This window comes from Procambarus clarkii, chromosome 15, assembly GCF_040958095.1.
Source record: "Procambarus clarkii isolate CNS0578487 chromosome 15, FALCON_Pclarkii_2.0, whole genome shotgun sequence".
NCBI classification, from domain to species: Eukaryota; Metazoa; Arthropoda; class Malacostraca; order Decapoda; family Cambaridae; genus Procambarus; species Procambarus clarkii.
Genome location: NC_091164.1, coordinates 38289253 through 38307431, shown reverse-complemented (window position 1 = coordinate 38307431; position 18179 = coordinate 38289253). Strand labels below are relative to the sequence as shown.

Here is an 18179-nt window from a genome sequence, read left to right as displayed (position 1 = left end):
AATAAAACAGGGTAATAAAGAACCCTAAGTTTAGTGACAAGGAGGTTAATTAAAAACAAATAATTAAGAGTAAAAAACAAGAAATGTCAACAACAAAGATGACAAAAATCAAAAATAAATAAAAATAAAAAACCTTTGAAAAGGAAAGGCAGAGCTTAAGTACACTTAATTAGAAACTAAGTCGAGAGTTGAAACTTAATTTAAAATTTATATATGTTTGTCCTCCAACATGTCCTCCTTTGGTGCACTCATAATAACGATTATATCTCGGTCTTTCTGAAGGCATATAATATTTTTGGCTTTATTAGCGTATCTTTGTTAATTACACACTATATTGGCAAGTGCGTAGGCTTCTGCACTCCATGACCGACAAGCTACAGAACGCCACTATAAAAACATATGTATCTTCACTTGAGCTTTATATATGTCTATGGTAAAGTATTTAAAATGAAGCTTATATTTCTATCTTTCTTATGACATAAAACATTTGTGTTTATTAACGAATTTATGTGAAATAAGCATAGTTCTGAGAGAGAGTTGCTCTGTCGATCAGTCTGTGCGGGGTCGGAGCTCGGCGATTATAAAAATGCAAGTATCTTCGCTTTAAATTCAAATACGCCCATGGTAAGGTATTTAAAATGAAGCTTATGTTTCTTTCTTGAGACATAAAACTCTTACGTTTATTAAGGAATCTGCGTGAAATAAGCATTTTTCTGAAATTTCTGTTTAAACTTAATCAAACTAGAAATGCTCTACAAATCAAAGGACCCAGAATGTGGAATGACCTTCCCAACCATGTTAAAGACTGTACCTCTCTCAACCAGTTTCAGATAAAAACGAAGCACTACCTAATAAATTCCCTGTAACCTACCTTACCCCTCTGTTGTCAACCCATGTCTGTTTTTTTTTTAAACAACGCTGTTTTTTTTTTTTTTTTTTTTTTTTTTTCATATATACAAGAGTTATTACATTCTTGTACAGCCACTAGTACGCGTAGCGTTTCGGGCAAGTTCTTAATCCTATGGTCCCTGGAATACGATCCCCTGCCGCGAAGAATCGTTTTTTCATCCAAGTACACATTTTACTGATGCGTTAAACAGAGGCTACAGTTAAGGAATTGCGCTCAGTAAATCCTCCCCGGCCAGGATACGAACCCATGACATAGCATAGCGCTGTTTGAATGTAATTGTCTGTAATAATTTGTAATTGTATTTGTGCTGCTTTTTCAGCCATGTTCCCCCCTCTTTTACCTCTATTTTTATTTGTTATCAATATATTTTATTCTTTATACCCATTAGTATTAAGCTTTAGTCATTAATGTTTTTCCTGCCCGAAACGCTTTGCGTAATAGTGGCTTTAGGCATTGTATGTACTAGCTCTATCTATAAATCCAACAAACTTTGTAAAATCTCTTGTATGTATGTACCTTACCTAAATAAACATTTATTTATTTTATATTTATTTATTAAATGAATATTGCGGGTTTCCAGCCCTACGAACCATTAAATATGCAACTTTTATATAGGTACAAATATCTTTGGTTTTACTCTAAATATTGTCCTGGAAAAGTTTTCACATATAGATCCTGTTTCCAACATGGGCAACCATTTTGGAAACGAAACACAAGGGTTGACCCGATTGATACATGGGTCAGATTCCATTAAGGTTCAGAACACATCCACTATGGGAGAGCTGTTTCCTTCAAAAAGTATAATCGTGTGGCATTACGTTGAAAGAAACAATTCCAAGTATATTCTTTTACAAGTGTTAATTTTAAATGACTAGATATAAACAAAAATAAGAAATAGGAAAAATGATATGTTGAACCAATCCATGGTTCAGAAAGGATGGTTCATCCATGGACACAAAGCAGAACGTTTTAAAAGAGACCAACGTCGTATATGCCTTCAAATGCCCTCTTGGGGACTGTAAGCCTAAAAAAAACAATATATAGGCAAGACAGCAACATCTCTCTCCAGGCGTTTAACGATGCATAGGCAACAGGGCTCCATTATGGAACATATAATCTCTTCCCACAAACAAACCATCACCAGAGAAATCTTAGCAAACAACACAGAAATCATCGATAGATACAGCGATAGCAGACGGCTTGACGTCTGCGAGGCACTACACATCAAGAAGTCAACACCAGCAATCAACAGCCAATTAATGCACAACTATATTCTACCCACTTCAAGACTCCGCTCCAATATAGAAGCATCAAGAAATATGGACCAATAGGCTTTCTACAATTACTTCCATTCAATACCCATTGTTTCGTGTTCTGTCTTGTGTTTGAATTTAATACCCATTCAATACCTATTGTTGAAAGTTAGTTTTCACCTCATCCACCTCACCCAAATGTAGATTCAATTAAGCAAAAGGCAACATGAAAAGCACATGGAAACCAATCTGGTTGATACCTGGTCGATGGGGTTCTGGGAGTTCTTCTACTCCCCAAGCTCTAGTATCCTACGAACTAAACAACACTCACGTAACCAAATAAAACTTTATAAGGATGGGTATATACCGTCAACTGATTTAGAAATGGCAAATGAATTTAATAGCTTCTTTTCATCGATTGGTGCTAATCTTGATAGTAAAATCCCACAGACTCAGACACATATTAACACATAACTCTCAGGAAGCTATCCAAACTCTCTTTTCCTTTCACCAATCAGCCCGGCAGATGTTGCGTCCTTCAAACACTCTCTAAAAACCAAGGCAGGGAACACCAGTGAAATTCCGTCCATTGTATACAAAAGCGCCTCCCATGCCCTTGCCCCACCCATAGCACTACTGTTCAACAAATCTATAGAGTGTCACACCTTCCCTGATATCCTTAAAAAAGCAAGAGTAACGCTAGTCCATAAAAGAGGCAATCCGGCGGACATAAACAATTATAGACCAATATCAAATCTACCCATTCTATCAAAAATATTTGAAAAAATTATCTACAAACAGCTCTATTCCTACCTCGTAAAATTCGACATACTCAGCCCCTGCCAGTTTGGCTTCTGGTCCTAAAAGAGCACCAATGATGAAATCATTAGTCTCCTTGACGTAATCTACTGAACCCTTGACAAAAATGAGTTTCCGATTGGACATTGACCTAAGAAAAGCCTTTGATACTGTTAATCACAACTACCTCTTTCTTAAACTCCAGCATTATGGAATCCGAGGCTGTGGTGTTGTGTGTTACTGAGGAAGTCTTGGTTGTAGGGTTGATATAAAGCCATTGCTTGGTTACTGACTTTAATACTTAAACTGATACATGACTAGTAGCTACCAAGCTTGGCGGGCGTCCTGTACGCTCTCTGTTTACCTTCTTTGGCGTCTGCTCCACCACACATTGAAAACGGATGGTACCATTTTCTGTGAACATGACATCCCTCATTTTCTTTAAAAAGAATGAATACAGGATGTCTACCATGCTTGTAGCATGTTATAAATATAAATGTGTGGGGCTTCTATGGGGGACTGGTACTATTAAGGGGTAAGGGTAGTTAGAAGACAGAGTATCAAATATGGGAGAGCTAAAAGGCCCGGCCCCCAAAATAAACTATCCACAGTAGTAATAACTTGCTACTAGACCATATATGTTAGTCTAAGGGTTGATCAATGCATTCCCACACAGGAAGAAGGGATACTCTGTAATTCATGTACTTATTGATTAACCCCTTAACAACCCCCTATATACACTCACACCAATAACAATAATAATAACTTTACCACACTACCTTACGTTAAAAAGCCTTGGTCCACTTAGGCAGGATACAAGGTTTACACTAAGAACAAGCTAGGGTAAAGTACTACTGGATAAGCACTGAAGCTGGATGCAGCTTAGGGTAGAGACACCACGAGGTACCCTAATACAAAACACAACACTTAGGGGTACCCAAAACACTGGCAAATACTACCGCCAGGTCTCACCAATCGTTACTACCAGAGTAGGTACACTTAAAAATGCCCCGTACTTAACTTAATGGTACAGGAACTTCAGGTAAGGGAAATAAGTAAGAGGAGAAGGGAGGAGAGTAGGGGGTGCAGCCACAGAGTAGGTCTCGTCCCCACGAACGCCAGCCAGAGAAGAACGCTCCTAGCGACCAGCTAGGCCTCCCGCATCGTCGTGGTGCCGGAAGGAGCCTAATTGATCGTGCAGCTAGGCACATTAAAGATCTTCCCCTATGCAACGTATTGTTACTTTACAAATGATTAGAAAGTATTAGTAAGCAAAGTTGGTGCCTATGTTATTATTTAATAATCAACCCCCCAGCTCAGTCTTTAAATGCTCTTTGAGAAACAAGAATAGTCTTACGTCTGGCAGGGAAGATACAAACAATTGCCGCTCGAGAAGCACTCAACTGTACTACCAGAAAGTTTAATAGCTCAATTTTGACCTCTGGTTTCCACTGGAGAACCCAGGGTCGTAACACTCCTCCCCCCTTCAGAGAAACAAAAATGTGACTACTAGAATAGTAGTCATATTTTTATTGTAAGAGTATACAGAGAATAAAAAGAAAAAACATGACAAAAACAAAAAATCAATCAAAAACAACAATTTCTCTGCAAGAAAAATACAAAGGAGTTCTCTGAAAGAAAAAAAACACAAAAAAAAAACAGGGAAGTAAATAAATTGGACACGGAATATTTAATGTCACAGGAGAACCTAAAAAAAAAATAACTAAAGCATGACAGTTGGTAAATGGCTCCCTGTGGCCTAGATGAATGTTATTCCGGCAACCTGGATAAAGCGTCGGCCATCACGTTGAGTCGGCCCGGTAGGTGGGTAATGGAAAGATTGAAGTCCTGTAGGTACAACGCCCACCTGAGGATGCGTTTATTCTTACCCTTCATCTGAGTTAGGAAGACTAGTGGGTTATGGTTTGTGTACACTTCCACTATATTACCTGTGAGGTAAACTTCGAACTTTTTACATGTTAACACTAGCGCCAATGCCTCTTTTTTCTACCACTGAATAATTGTGTTGCGCCTTGTCGAATTTCACAGAATAATAATATACTGGGTGTTCCACTTGATCATCCCCAGTTTGCAACAACACTGCACCAGCACCCGAGTCAGACGCGTCCACATGAATTTTAAACGGTCGATCGAACCTTGGACTAGCAAGCACTGGGGCGGAAGCTAAGATCAATTTCAAATTTTTAAATGCCTCTGCACAGTCTGATGACCACTTAAATTTAACGGCTTTCCGCAACAAGTCTGTGAGAGGAGTGGCAACACTGGAAAAGTTCTGACAAAAACGTCGATAGTACGCACACATACCGATAAATCTTTGAACGTCCTTTTTAGACTTTAGTACTGGATACTCCAGAATGGCACTGATTTTATCTTGCCGAGGTAACACTTTTCCTTGGCCCACTTCATAACCGAGGTACGTCACTGTGCCTTGGCAAAAATGACACTTTTTAGCATTTAAGGTAAGATTTGCCCTTTTCAAGATTGCAAACAACTGGCGTAACCTAGCTATGTGGTCAGCCCAATTACTGTCAAAAAGCACGATATCATCTAAATACGCCCGACAATTTGGCACCTTAGCGAGCAGAGAGTTCATGAGTCTCTGGAACGTGGCAGGGGCATTACGCAAGCCGAATGGTAACACTTGATACTCAAAAACACCCTCGGGTGTCACGAACGCAGTTAGTTGTTTAGCACGTTCAGTGAGTGGGATTTGATAATACCCCCTCGAGAGGTCGAATTTCGAAACGTACTTGGCATTTCCCAACTCGTCGATGCAGTCCTCGAGGAGGGGCAGCGGATAGGCATCCACAATGGTCACCTTGTTGAGCTGCCGATAGTTGGTGCATAATCGCCAGGAGCCGTCTGGTTTGGGGACCAAAAGGCAGGGCGAGCACCAAGAGCCCTGGCTCGGCCGGATGAGGCCGTGCTGGAGCAAGAAGTCGACCTCCTTCCGTACGATGGCCTTCTTTTCTGGACTCATCCGATAGGGTTGAAGGCGAATGGGAGTGTAGTCCGTCAACTCGAATTCATGGCAAATGGCATCAGTCTGGGTCGGGACCTCCCCGAACAGACTGGAGAATTCATCAACCAACGACTGCACCTCTTCACGTTGGGCCATCTGCAAATGGGACAGTCCCTCCTCCACAGCATTCACAGAACTAGAATTATTGAAAGTGAGATTAGTTGGGTCCCCAGAACAATCATCCCCTCTCTCACTGGAAATGGAAACATTGGTTAGTGCAATGGGCCTGGGGCCCTCCCAGCAAACACAAATCATCTACACAACGTTCGCCTATCTCTTGCCATAGGTGTGGGAATGATTTGCATTGAGAATGGTGCAGGAGAGCCTTTGAGAAACTTTTACTCAAAAAATCCAAACACAAAGGTTTAATTATAAATTGTTTTTCTACAATTATTTTCTTCCAAATGTAAAACAAATAGTTTTTACATGTTTAAATATAAAATTTATGGTGTTTTTTTGTAAAATTCATTAATAAATTGTGAATGATATATATTGGCTGAGTGAAACCTTTATAATCCATTTAGTTATAATTTGAACAGAAAAAAGTATTTTTCCAAATTTTCTAAAAATTGCTCTTTTTAACACAATTTGACTCCTTATACATTCCACTAAACACTATATCATGTTTAAATATATAATTTATGTATTATTCTCTAAAATAATTTATATAAATTATATAAGTTGCTGGAAAGTGGTGTTAAGGATTTTGAAAACATTTTGTTGTGTTAATATGTTCTTATTAACTATGTCTCAAGTTCACAGTTTATCAAACAAGAATATTAACATTCGTCAACTCTTAAAATCTTATATGTTATCTTGCTGGTGCAAAAAAGGGTGAATCTTTAGGAACAGCTATAGTATCTATATATCACAAATGGTGTTTTCCCTAACTCAAACAATGTAGGGTTTATTATTCTACACATATTTCTAATGACTCTTAGATGTTTACATTCTCTGAAGTATAATTGTGAAGGCTGTGTCCATCACTCTCAACACAGATTCTTAAACTCGTCTCTGCAGGTTCAACTATATAATTAGTTTCCATTTTGAATTTCCATGGACATTTGTATCCAAAATGAAACCAATGTGGTTTCCTTCAGCGCCTTCAGCCAGCACATTTGCTCATTCATTTCCACAGATTCCAACAAGGTAGGGGATTTACAGAAATTTGTATATTCATATTGTTATATATTAAAAATATGAATGCAGTTCAATATGATAAGACAAATACATGAGTTTATGATAAATTCGTTTTCTGTGATATACCATTGATATGCTCTTTTTTTCTTTAAACGGCAGACTAAACTAAAGTGCTCACATCAACAGATTTGATGTATAAATGGTCAACGCTCAACAGAGTTAGTATAAATGTATTAGTATAAATCTTACTTGTCTCATTGTTAATTCACATTCAATGTCAACTTGTGGTTTTGATGTGGCACGTTTGGCCAAGACACCCCACCCCATTATGCACCCCATACCCATCTTGTGGGCGGTTGTGGAAAGGGTTACAGAGGCACATAATGGGCTCAGGGACTGAACCCCACAATTCATTTAGCTAAGCAAGTTACAATCTTGATGAGCTAGTTACAAAATTCAATATAAGTCATCACATCAACAATGGGTTCGAGATCGACCTCAAGTACAGGTTCTAAATTAAGCAACTGACATATGTGGAGAGCTAGTATCAAAATTTATATGTTTGTCCTGCACACCGTCCCCCATCCAGTGGGCAGCGGTGGATAGGTTACAATCACTTAGTTGTTATCTACAGTTAGCAAACTGGGGATATTTGGCTAAAATTTCTGGTAGCAGATCATTTTGAATGAAATATTGACACATCGCTGGAACATTGGTTATAGAATTGTCTCTAAATTCATGTATCTTTTCGCACTCCATCACATAGTGACGGAGGGTGTGCGAATAATTTTGTTGACACAGTTTACATTTGGTCAGGTCTACATCAGCAGATAATGAGAATTCCCAGAGATACTTGTAACCGAGTCTAAGCCGAGCAGTAGTAACATCTAGAAGTCTGCTGATTTTATTGGATGATCCATAGATGTGTGGCTCCTCTTGTATGATATGTATGATAGATGGAATTACTAGTTCCAGTTTCTAGGCAGGCGATGAGTACTCACAATAACCTTAATTAAGCGTCAAAACAAAAATGTGTATACTCTTTTTACTCTCCTGACCTTAGTTCTCGAGCTATGTATTTCATTTTGGTACCAACGTGTTCGCAATAACATTCTCTAGAAGAAAATCAGCAAAAACGGTCACCAAAAGTTATATGAATACCAGCACCCAATAAATACCTACGTAGATGACTCGCCGTGAGTGCCCAAGAGCAACAAAATGTTTTTACTCTTGGGATTGTTATCACTTCCACACTTGTCCTACAGCGTTAATTTTGGTATCAATGTACTCGCAATGAAATTCCCAACACGGTGATATGAACATAAACGTAGAATAATGGTCGCTGCCCACCCGCAAGAGTGTGGGAAGTGGCGGAACTGTTACCCAGTATTGGTGACAAGACGACACATGGGCGATACAGTGCTTTGAAAGTTTATAATTATATCACTGTCCTGACATTATTATTGTATGTACGTCATTCATTTTTGTGCCAATGTTTTCGCAATAGAATGTTCTATGAGCCCGTAGGTAAAAAAGAGCAACAAAGCGTAAGATAGAATAGCACCATATATAAAACAACGCTGGTACATATCAGTGAGCGTCAAACACACACGAAATGTGTGTGTTTGATGGTGGTCAAACGATGTTTGATGTGTTTGATCAGGTGATGTCCTGATCCGCATAATTAAAGTATGAATTATGTTGAGAAAAAATAAGAAAAAAGGGAAAAAACAGGGGTGGGAGAAACATGACAGAAAAAGAGTAAAAATACAATTTGGTCAACAAAACAGCATTGTTTAAAATAAAAGATATGGATTGACATTTTGGGGGTTAGGTTGGTAGGTTACATTGAGTTAATTAGGTAGTACTTAGTGTTTATCTGTTATAGATAGGAGCTGCCTGGTATGGGCCAATAGGCCTTCTGCAGTTACCTTTGTTTTTATGTTTTTGCCCTGTAACCTAAATGGTTAGAGAGGCACATATATGGGCTTAGGGACTGAACCCCACACTACATTTAGCTAAGCTGGTTACAATCTTGATGATATAGTTACAAAATTCAATATAAGTCATCACATCAACAATGGGTTCGAGATCGACCTCAAGTACAGGTTCTAAATTAAGCAACTGACATATGTGGAGAGCTAGTATCAAAATTTATATGTTTGTCCTGCACACCGTCCCCCATCCAGTGGGCAGCGGTGGATAGGTTACAATCACTTAGTTGTTATCTACAGTTAGCAAACTGGGGATATTTGGCTAAAATTTCTGGTAGCAGATCATTTTGAATGAAATATTGACACATCGCTGGAACATTGGTTATAGAATTGTCTCTAAATTCATGTATCTTTTCGCACTCCATCACATAGTGACGGAGGGTGTGCGAATAATTTTGTTGACACAGTTTACATTTGGTCAGGTCTACATCAGCAGATAATGAGAATTCCCAGAGATACTTGTAACCGAGTCTAAGCCGAGCAGTAGTAACATCTAGAAGTCTGCTGATTTTATTGGATGATCCATAGATGTGTGGCTCCTCTTGTATGATATGTATGATAGATGGAATTACTAGTTCCAGTTTCTAGGCAGGCGATGAGTACTCACAATAACCTTAATTAAGCGTCAAAACAAAAATGTGTATACTCTTTTTACTCTCCTGACCTTAGTTCTCGAGCTATGTATTTCATTTTGGTACCAACGTGTTCGCAATAACATTCTCTAGAAGAAAATCAGCAAAAACGGTCACCAAAAGTTATATGAATACCAGCACCCAATAAATACCTACGTAGATGACTCGCCGTGAGTGCCCAAGAGCAACAAAATGTTTTTACTCTTGGGATTGTTATCACTTCCACACTTGTCCTACAGCGTTAATTTTGGTATCAATGTACTCGCAATGAAATTCCCAACACGGTGATATGAATATAAACGTAGAATAATGGTCGCTGCCCACCCGCAAGAGTGTGGGAAGTGGCGGAACTGTTACCCAGTATTGGTGACAAGACGACACATGGGCGATACAGTGCTTTGAAAGTTTATAATTATATCACTGTCCTGACATTATTATTGTATGTACGTCATTCATTATGTTTGTAAATCAACTATGTATGTATGAAACATTATGTACGTCAACATTATGTTTGTAAATCAACTATGTATGTATGAAAAAAAATGACTAATACGTTCGGCGAATGACTTTGACTTCAACTTCACTTTGACTTCGTTCATGTCATCGTATTTTCCGTAATATATAAAGGTTATGACAATGCAATTATATTATTGTGTGCAAATAAGTTTGAAATTTCATGTACCCTAAAAATATTAAAATAAAGAATAAGAATAATTAAATAATTGTTGTAGTAAATTGTCACACGTTCATCATACGCAAACGAACACACAGTTTGGAGCGTCAGTACAAGACCGCCGCCATTTTAAAACACGGCTTCGAATGTAAGTAATGTTTTTCTCGTACTAACACTGTGTTATACAATAGATTTGGTCTTGAATTCACAAATTTAGTTGTTACATCTGACAGAGTATGTTAGACGGTGTAATGCTGGTCCATGTTAACGTATTTGTGGGCTTGGTTGGTTTAAATGTGGAGGCGAGGCCTGGCTGTGCTAGTGTGTATGTGGAGGCGAGGCATGTACAACACTCCCCAATAGGAAGAGAACCCACTGGGTTCTAGGCTAGGTTAGGCTTATCTGTAATAATTGAATTAAGCCTAGCAAAGCCTAGAACCTAGTTCAGTAATTTAAAAAATGTTGTAACTTGAAAAATGCCATTCAATACATTACACAATTTAAATATTTTCAGGCAATCAACACAACCCTCATGTTGGCTAACCCTCTCTCATGTTGGTCAATAATTTAATTATTTTTTTATGGAGTAATCTTTGCTGTTGAAATGTAGTCTTTTTGAGACTACATTTCAAATGTAGTGTGTGTGGAGGCGTGTATGTTAGGTATTACCTAATATACACGGTGTAATATATCTATCTGTGTGAAATAGATTAAATCCATTTATTTGATATTCAGCTAATAGTTCTGTATTTTCTACATTCATCCATGTTTTGGTAAGTGCAATAATATGTATTGTTTCATTGCAGATTAGAGATTCAAGATAGTTCTAGATTTCCGAAGTACTGAAACGCGCGCCATACAGGCTTGGTGGATCTAGGTGCAAGGTAAAATTATTTACATTTACTTTTGTATTTATGTTTTGTATTTATATGCATATATGCATTTATATGCATTATTCTATAGAATAATAGATCTCGTAATAATTTTGCAAAAATAGTGGCATTTACTATTTTTAAAAGATTATTAAAAAATTTACTGATATGGTGCATTCGGAAGGGCGAAGAGGGAGAACGGCCTGTTGACATAGCTCGGGTGCAGGGGGGGGGGGGGTTGTGTAAAAGCCTGGTTTGTGCCTCGGAGAGGCTATGGGATCCAGTAAGTTCAGTAGAACTTCGGTTTCAACCCTTTTACCCTGTTGTAGCTCAGTCGATTAAGGCAGTGTCTGGGATGCTCCCGGACGCAGGTTCGAATCCTCGTCACGGCCCTTGTGGATTTGTTCATTTGATGCATCACGTTATTGTGATCTGTGTGTGTAATTCTTCACTTGCTACAGCAACAGGAATGTGTGTGTATGTATTTGTGTTGTTGAATATGACCGAAAGTGTAAGATTAATGATTCTAACACAAATCGTCTGAATATTTGTTTTTCTTCACTGTCGAGAGTAGTTAAAAAAATTTACTCGAGTTTATTTTCACACTTTATTTATGGTCCTTAAGTCCCTCTCCTTAATGCTGCTGCTGTTTCTCGCATCTTTGCATCGCTTGTATGTTTGGGGGTTTGGCCTCTTGCTATATATTGATTCCATTTGTGTGTGTTTGGGTCTCAGGCCCTCTCGCAATTTCTGTTGAACAAACCCCTTTTCCTAGTTCTGCATCTCTCCTTTGGTACAAATTTTGTTGTGCTTTTATCATATATTTCACAAAACTTGACATACATTTCATTTACTTCATGTCCTATCAGCAAGTGTTTGTCAAATTCTTTAAGGAAAGTTTATCATCCTGATTGCAGATCTCTAGCGATATTATGTCAACTTCTTGTGGATTCGCAATCATTATTTAATTTACCTTTAGGTGTTCTTTCACCAGCACAGCAACACTGTACCTCTCCCAACCAGTTTAAGATAAAAACTAAGTACTAACTAATTAACTCAATGTAACCTACCTTACCCCCAAAATGACAACCCATGTCTTCTATTTTAAACAATGCTGTTTTGTTGACCAAATTGTATTTTTGTTTTTTTCTGCAATGTTTCCCCCCCCCCCCACCACTCTACCACCACATTGAGTTTAGTAGCTCTGTGCACGTCAGGTGCTGTTTAATATACAGACCTACTCCTCCATTTGACCTAGTTTCTCTATCACATCTATATCACTTTGTGCTTTAGCCCTGGTGGAGCTTGGTCCACCAGGCTGTTGTTTGGAGTGGCCCGCAGATCCACATACAGTCTGCATATGATATACAGTCTGTTGATCAATTAAACTACAGTAGTTAGTTTTTATCATCCGAATGCACCAATATGTGTTCATTCTTCCCAGATGAAGGAACTAGGTAATATTCATCATCTGAATGCACCATCTGATGCTTTAACACACTCATGATACACGAGAGGTTTAAAAAACTTTTAAAACTTTTAAAACTTTTTGACCTATGTATTTAAAAGCAATTCTAAAGTTAAAAAGTGTAGCATAGGCCCCTCGCAGAATGTTCTTAATATGATCCTCAGGTTATAGTTTTCTATCTAAAACCACCCCTAGATCTCTTTCTTGATCAGAATTCTTTATAGATCTCAGTGGCTCGATCATAGAAACTGCTCTAAATCCTTGTTGGCCTGGATTGTGGAGGTCATTGGTCTCTATAAAACTAGTAATCTGACTCCTGATCACTCTCAAATAATTTTATTATGTGGGATGTTAGTGCAACTGGTCTATAATTCTTTGCCAATGCTTGTGTTGTGTTGTGTTGTTTTGGTAGTGATGTGCAATGTGTTGTTTTGGTAGTGATTCGTCCAGTTCTGGTAGTAGTGCGGTTGTTGTGTAGTGTAGTACTTGTGTGCTTGTTAATGACTTGTATTCCAGTCTTGTGGGTATCTCCTTTCCCCTACGGGCCAACTGCTTTGTTCTTACCTAGCATTTTGCTTTGTTTGGGTATGAATGTTTGTGTGCCGTATATTTTGCAAAATTTGCCATATATCTCATTATTTACTCCTCTGCCTAGCAACAAGTCTGTCTAATTATACTCATTAACTGTTTTTCAAAGTTCCCCATAGTGTCCTTTATTGAAATCGAGTTCATGAACCGTTTCAATGTTCTTATTTTCTTCTAGATTATATCTTAAAGTATATTTAAATGTTATTGTTATTATTGTTATTAAATGTTATTGTGACATTGCATTGCAATTGAGCTATGTTGTTTACCATACCGTTCATTTCGTGAGTATAAGTATAGATGCCACACTTGTGACAGGTAAAACCATGCCTTTTTTGAAAAACAGCACCGTCTGTTGCACGTAAGAGCAACCCACACTATATTATGTTGCGATATTATTTCAATATTTCCGATTGTATTGATAATTTGAATTTTCATAGATTTCAATTTATTTTCATTTCGATTTAATAATTTTGTGTGACATTGCATTGAAATTGAGCTGTGTTGTTTACCATACTGTTCATTTCATGAGTATAGTTTATTTTTTTATTTTTTTCATTTCATTTTTTTAGCTGTTCTTATTTTTCAGTGATGGGAATATCAGATCATTTGATGTTCCCAATTTTCTGATGGAAGCATCAGACCATTATAGAATGCATCGGATGAGGTAGTTTGGAATGGTGGGGAGGACGAGAGGGGGGTATGGTGGGGAAGACGAGGGGACAGAGGAGAGGGTAATGGTGGGGAGGACGAGGGGACTGGGGAGTTGGGGATGGTGGGGACAGGGGAATGCTGGGGAGGACAAAGGGACAGGTGAATGGGAGATGGTGGGGGAGGAAGAAGGACAGGGGAGGGGAAAATGGTAAGGAGGACGATGGGACAGGGAAGTGGGAATAGTGGGGATGATGTGGGGACAGGGAAGTGGGAAGGACGAGAGGACTGTGGAATGGGGAATAGCAAAGTGAATTATAATTATATATATTAATTAATTCTTATAAATTTCCAGAAGCCTGTATCAACACCCACACTAATGCAACTGAAAGAGATGTTGAGACAAGTATTGCTGATATGTTGAAGAACGCCCCAAACAAACTCGGTGGAAACAGATACAAGGTAAAGTTTGCCAATTTGCTGTAGTCTAATTCAATTTCTTTTTAGTAATCTTCGAGAACATTTATGCTATGAATAAGATAAAATAATGTAACTGATTTTGATTTATTTACTATTTATTATTTATTTACCGTTATTAGTATAATAGATCTCGTAATAATTTTGCAAAAATAATGGCATTTACTATTTTAAAAAGCTCGGGTGCAGGGGGGGGGGGGTTATGTAAAAGCCTGGTTTGTGCCTCGGAGAGGCTATGGGATCCAGTAAGATCGTCCTTCCTTTCCTCCCTAGAATCTGGATGTAGCAGGTGCTCAATTGTCAAAAGTGAAAAATTGGTTTTGTCTTCCGAATGCACCATTTGTGTAAATTTGCTAATAATCTTTTAAAAATAGTAAATGCCATTATTTTTGCAAAATTATTACGAGATCTATTATACTAATAACGGTTTGATAAAATACAGTAGACTGCCTACTGGATAATAGTTCCAGTCCACCTGTAGACAGGGATCTCACATCAGCTTGTATATTATACAAGGATAAGATTTGATTTACTTTTGTATTTATATGCATATATGCATTTATATGCATTATTCTCTAGAATAATAGATCTCGTAATAATTTTGCAAAAATAGTGGCATTTACTATTTTAAAAAGCTCGGGTGCAGGGGGGGGGGGTTTGTGTAAAAGCCTGGTTTGTGCCTCGGAGAGGCTATGGGATCCAGTAAGATCGTCCTTCCTTTCCTCCCTAGAATCTGGATGTAGCAGGTGCTCAATTGTCAAAAGTGAAAAATTGGTTTTGTCTTCCGAATGCACCATTTGTGTAAATTTGCTAATAATCTTTTAAAAATAGTAAATGCCATTATTTTTGCAAAATTATTACGAGATCTATTATACTAATAACGGTTTGATAAAATACAGTAGACTGCCTACTGGATAATAGTTCCAGTCCACCTGTAGACAGGGATCTCACATCAGCTTGTATATTATACAAGGATAAGATTTGATTTACTTTTGTATTTATATGCATATATGCATTTATATGCATTATTCTCTAGAATAATAGATCTCGTAATAATTTTGCAAAAATAGTGGCATTTACTATTTTAAAAAGCTCGGGTGCAGGGGGGGGGGGGGGGTTTGTGTAAAAGCCTGGTTTGTGCCTCGGAGAGGCTATGGGATCCAGTAAGATCGTCCTTCCTTTCCTCCCTAGAATCTGGATGTAGCAGGTGCTCAATTGTCAAAAGTGAAAAATTGGTTTTGTCTTCCGAATGCACCATTTGTGTAAATTTGCTAATAATCTTTTAAAAATAGTAAATGCCATTATTTTTGCAAAATTATTACGAGATCTATTATACTAATAACGGTTTGATAAAATACAGTAGACTGCCTACTGGATAATAGTTCCAGTCCACCTGTAGACAGGGATCTCACATCAGCTTGTATATTATACAAGGATAAGATTTGATTTACTTTTGTATTTATATGCATATATGCATTTATATGCATTATTCTCTAGAATAATAGATCTCGTAATAATTTTGCAAAAATAGTGGCATTTACTATTTTAAAAAGCTCGGGTGCAGGGGGGGGGGGGGGTTTGTGTAAAAGCCTGGTTTGTGCCTCGGAGAGGCTATGGGATCCAGTAAGATCGTCCTTCCTTTCCTCCCTAGAATCTGGATGTAGCAGGTGCTCAATTGTCAAAAGTGAAAAATTGGTTTTGTCTTCCGAATGCACCATTTCTGTAAATTTGCTAATAATCTTTTAAAAATAGTAAATGCCATTATTTTTGCAAAATTATTACGAGATCTATTATACTAATAACGGTTTGATAAAATACAGTAGACTGCCTACTGGATAATAGTTCCAGTCCACCTGTAGACAGGGATCTCACATCAGCTTGTATATTATACAAGGATAAGATTTGATTTACTTTTGTATTTATATACATATATGCATTTATATGCATTATTCTCTAGAATAATAGATCTCGTAATAATTTTGCAAAAATAGTGGCATTTACTATTTTAAAAAGCTCGGGTGCAGGGGGGGGGGGGTTTGTGTAAAAGCCTGGTTTGTGCCTCGGAGAGGCTATGGGATCCAGTAAGATCGTCCTTCCTTTCCTCCCTAGAATCTGGATGTAGCAGGTGCTCAATTGTCAAAAGTGAAAAATTGGTTTTGTCTTCCGAATGCACCATTTCTGTAAATTTGCTAATAATCTTTTAAAAATAGTAAATGCCATTATTTTTGCAAAATTATTACGAGATCTATTATACTAATAACGGTTTGATAAAATACAGTAGACTGCCTACTGGATAATAGTTCCAGTCCACCTGTAGACAGGGATCTCACATCAGCTTGTATATTATACAAGGATAAGATTTGATTTACTTTTGTATTTATATGCATATATGCATTTATATGCATTATTCTCTAGAATAATAGATCTCGTAATAATTTTGCAAAAATAGTGGCATTTACTATTTTAAAAAGCTCGGGTGCAGGGGGGGGGGGGTTTGTGTAAAAGCCTGGTTTGTGCCTCGGAGAGGCTATGGGATCCAGTAAGATCGTCCTTCCTTTCCTCCCTAGAATCTGGATGTAGCAGGTGCTCAATTGTCAAAAGTGAAAAATTGGTTTTGTCTTCCGAATGCACCATTTCTGTAAATTTGCTAATAATCTTTTAAAAATAGTAAATGCCATTATTTTTGCAAAATTATTACGAGATCTATTATACTAATAACGGTTTGATAAAATACAGTAGACTGCCTACTGGTTTTACCTGTAATAAGGTTTGATACAGATGATTATGATTATGGTTTTGGCATAATGGAATACATGATGAAGGAATTATCAAAATTGACATTTTTATCAGGGGATATCCTGAATATTGTCAAAATGACGGAAACCCATATGTCAAAAACACATGGAGATATACCAATCCTGGAAGACATTCTTCCATCCCCACTTGAAACTGTTGAGCAAGTGGAAAGTCTGTCACATGAGCTAAAAGTTAACAGTGAATATAAAAAGAGTATGGTAAGTGTTGCTTAATTCTTTTAGCCTGAGTATGGTAAGTGTTGCTGAATTTTTTTAGCCTTGTACATATGTCTTTTGATTAGTTTTTTTGCAGATGAAGGAAGGTGGGGTGGCACATAATTGATTGTTCAGTGTTATGTTTAAGGTACAAATAAAACAAAAGCAAAAGTTACTCAAATTCGTTGATTTTTGTAATAGTTAAGAAGGAAAATATTTTAATGCTATTTATTTAATACAGTTGGAAATTAGAAAATCTAATGTTGAGATTGAAAGATATATATTATTCTCTATTACCTTACAGCTTATGCATTATTTTAACAGGTCCAGACGCTGTCTCAAATGGGCGGTGCAAGCTGTGGAGACACAGTGAGACGAATGATGAGGAGGATAGGGACCTATGGGGTCTGGTCTCAGTATTCACTCGTTGGGCGCAAGAGGAAACGTGTCTTCAAAACCTTGGATATTTGTAATGTAATAATAAGTACGTAAATTTGACATTTTTTTGGATTATATATATGTCTGCATGTATTATGTATTATACTTGCATGCTTGTTAATGACTTGTATTCTAGTCTTGTGGGTATCTCCTTTCTCCTACGGGCCAAATGCTTTGTTCTTACCTAGCATTTTGCTTTGTTTGGGTATGAATGTTTGTGTACCTTCATTGTAT

The 18179-nt window shown here is 37.5% G+C and overlaps 1 protein-coding gene across 2 annotated transcripts in view; it reads left to right on the top strand.

Moving 5' to 3' along the window:
- Nucleotides 1–10435: 10435 nt before the first annotated feature.
- The window catches only part of LOC138364932 (uncharacterized), a 98087-nt gene continuing 90343 nt past the window's right edge, over nucleotides 10436–18179 (top strand). Inside the window, exons 1-3 of one of the 2 annotated variants that reach the window (XR_011228627.1) lie at nucleotides 10436–10591; nucleotides 11250–11327; nucleotides 14375–14481. The gene's annotated coding sequence lies outside the window, so the exon portion shown is untranslated. The remainder of the gene's footprint in view (nucleotides 10592–11249; nucleotides 11328–14374; nucleotides 14482–18179) is intronic. The other variant, XR_011228628.1, reaches the window with a different exon arrangement.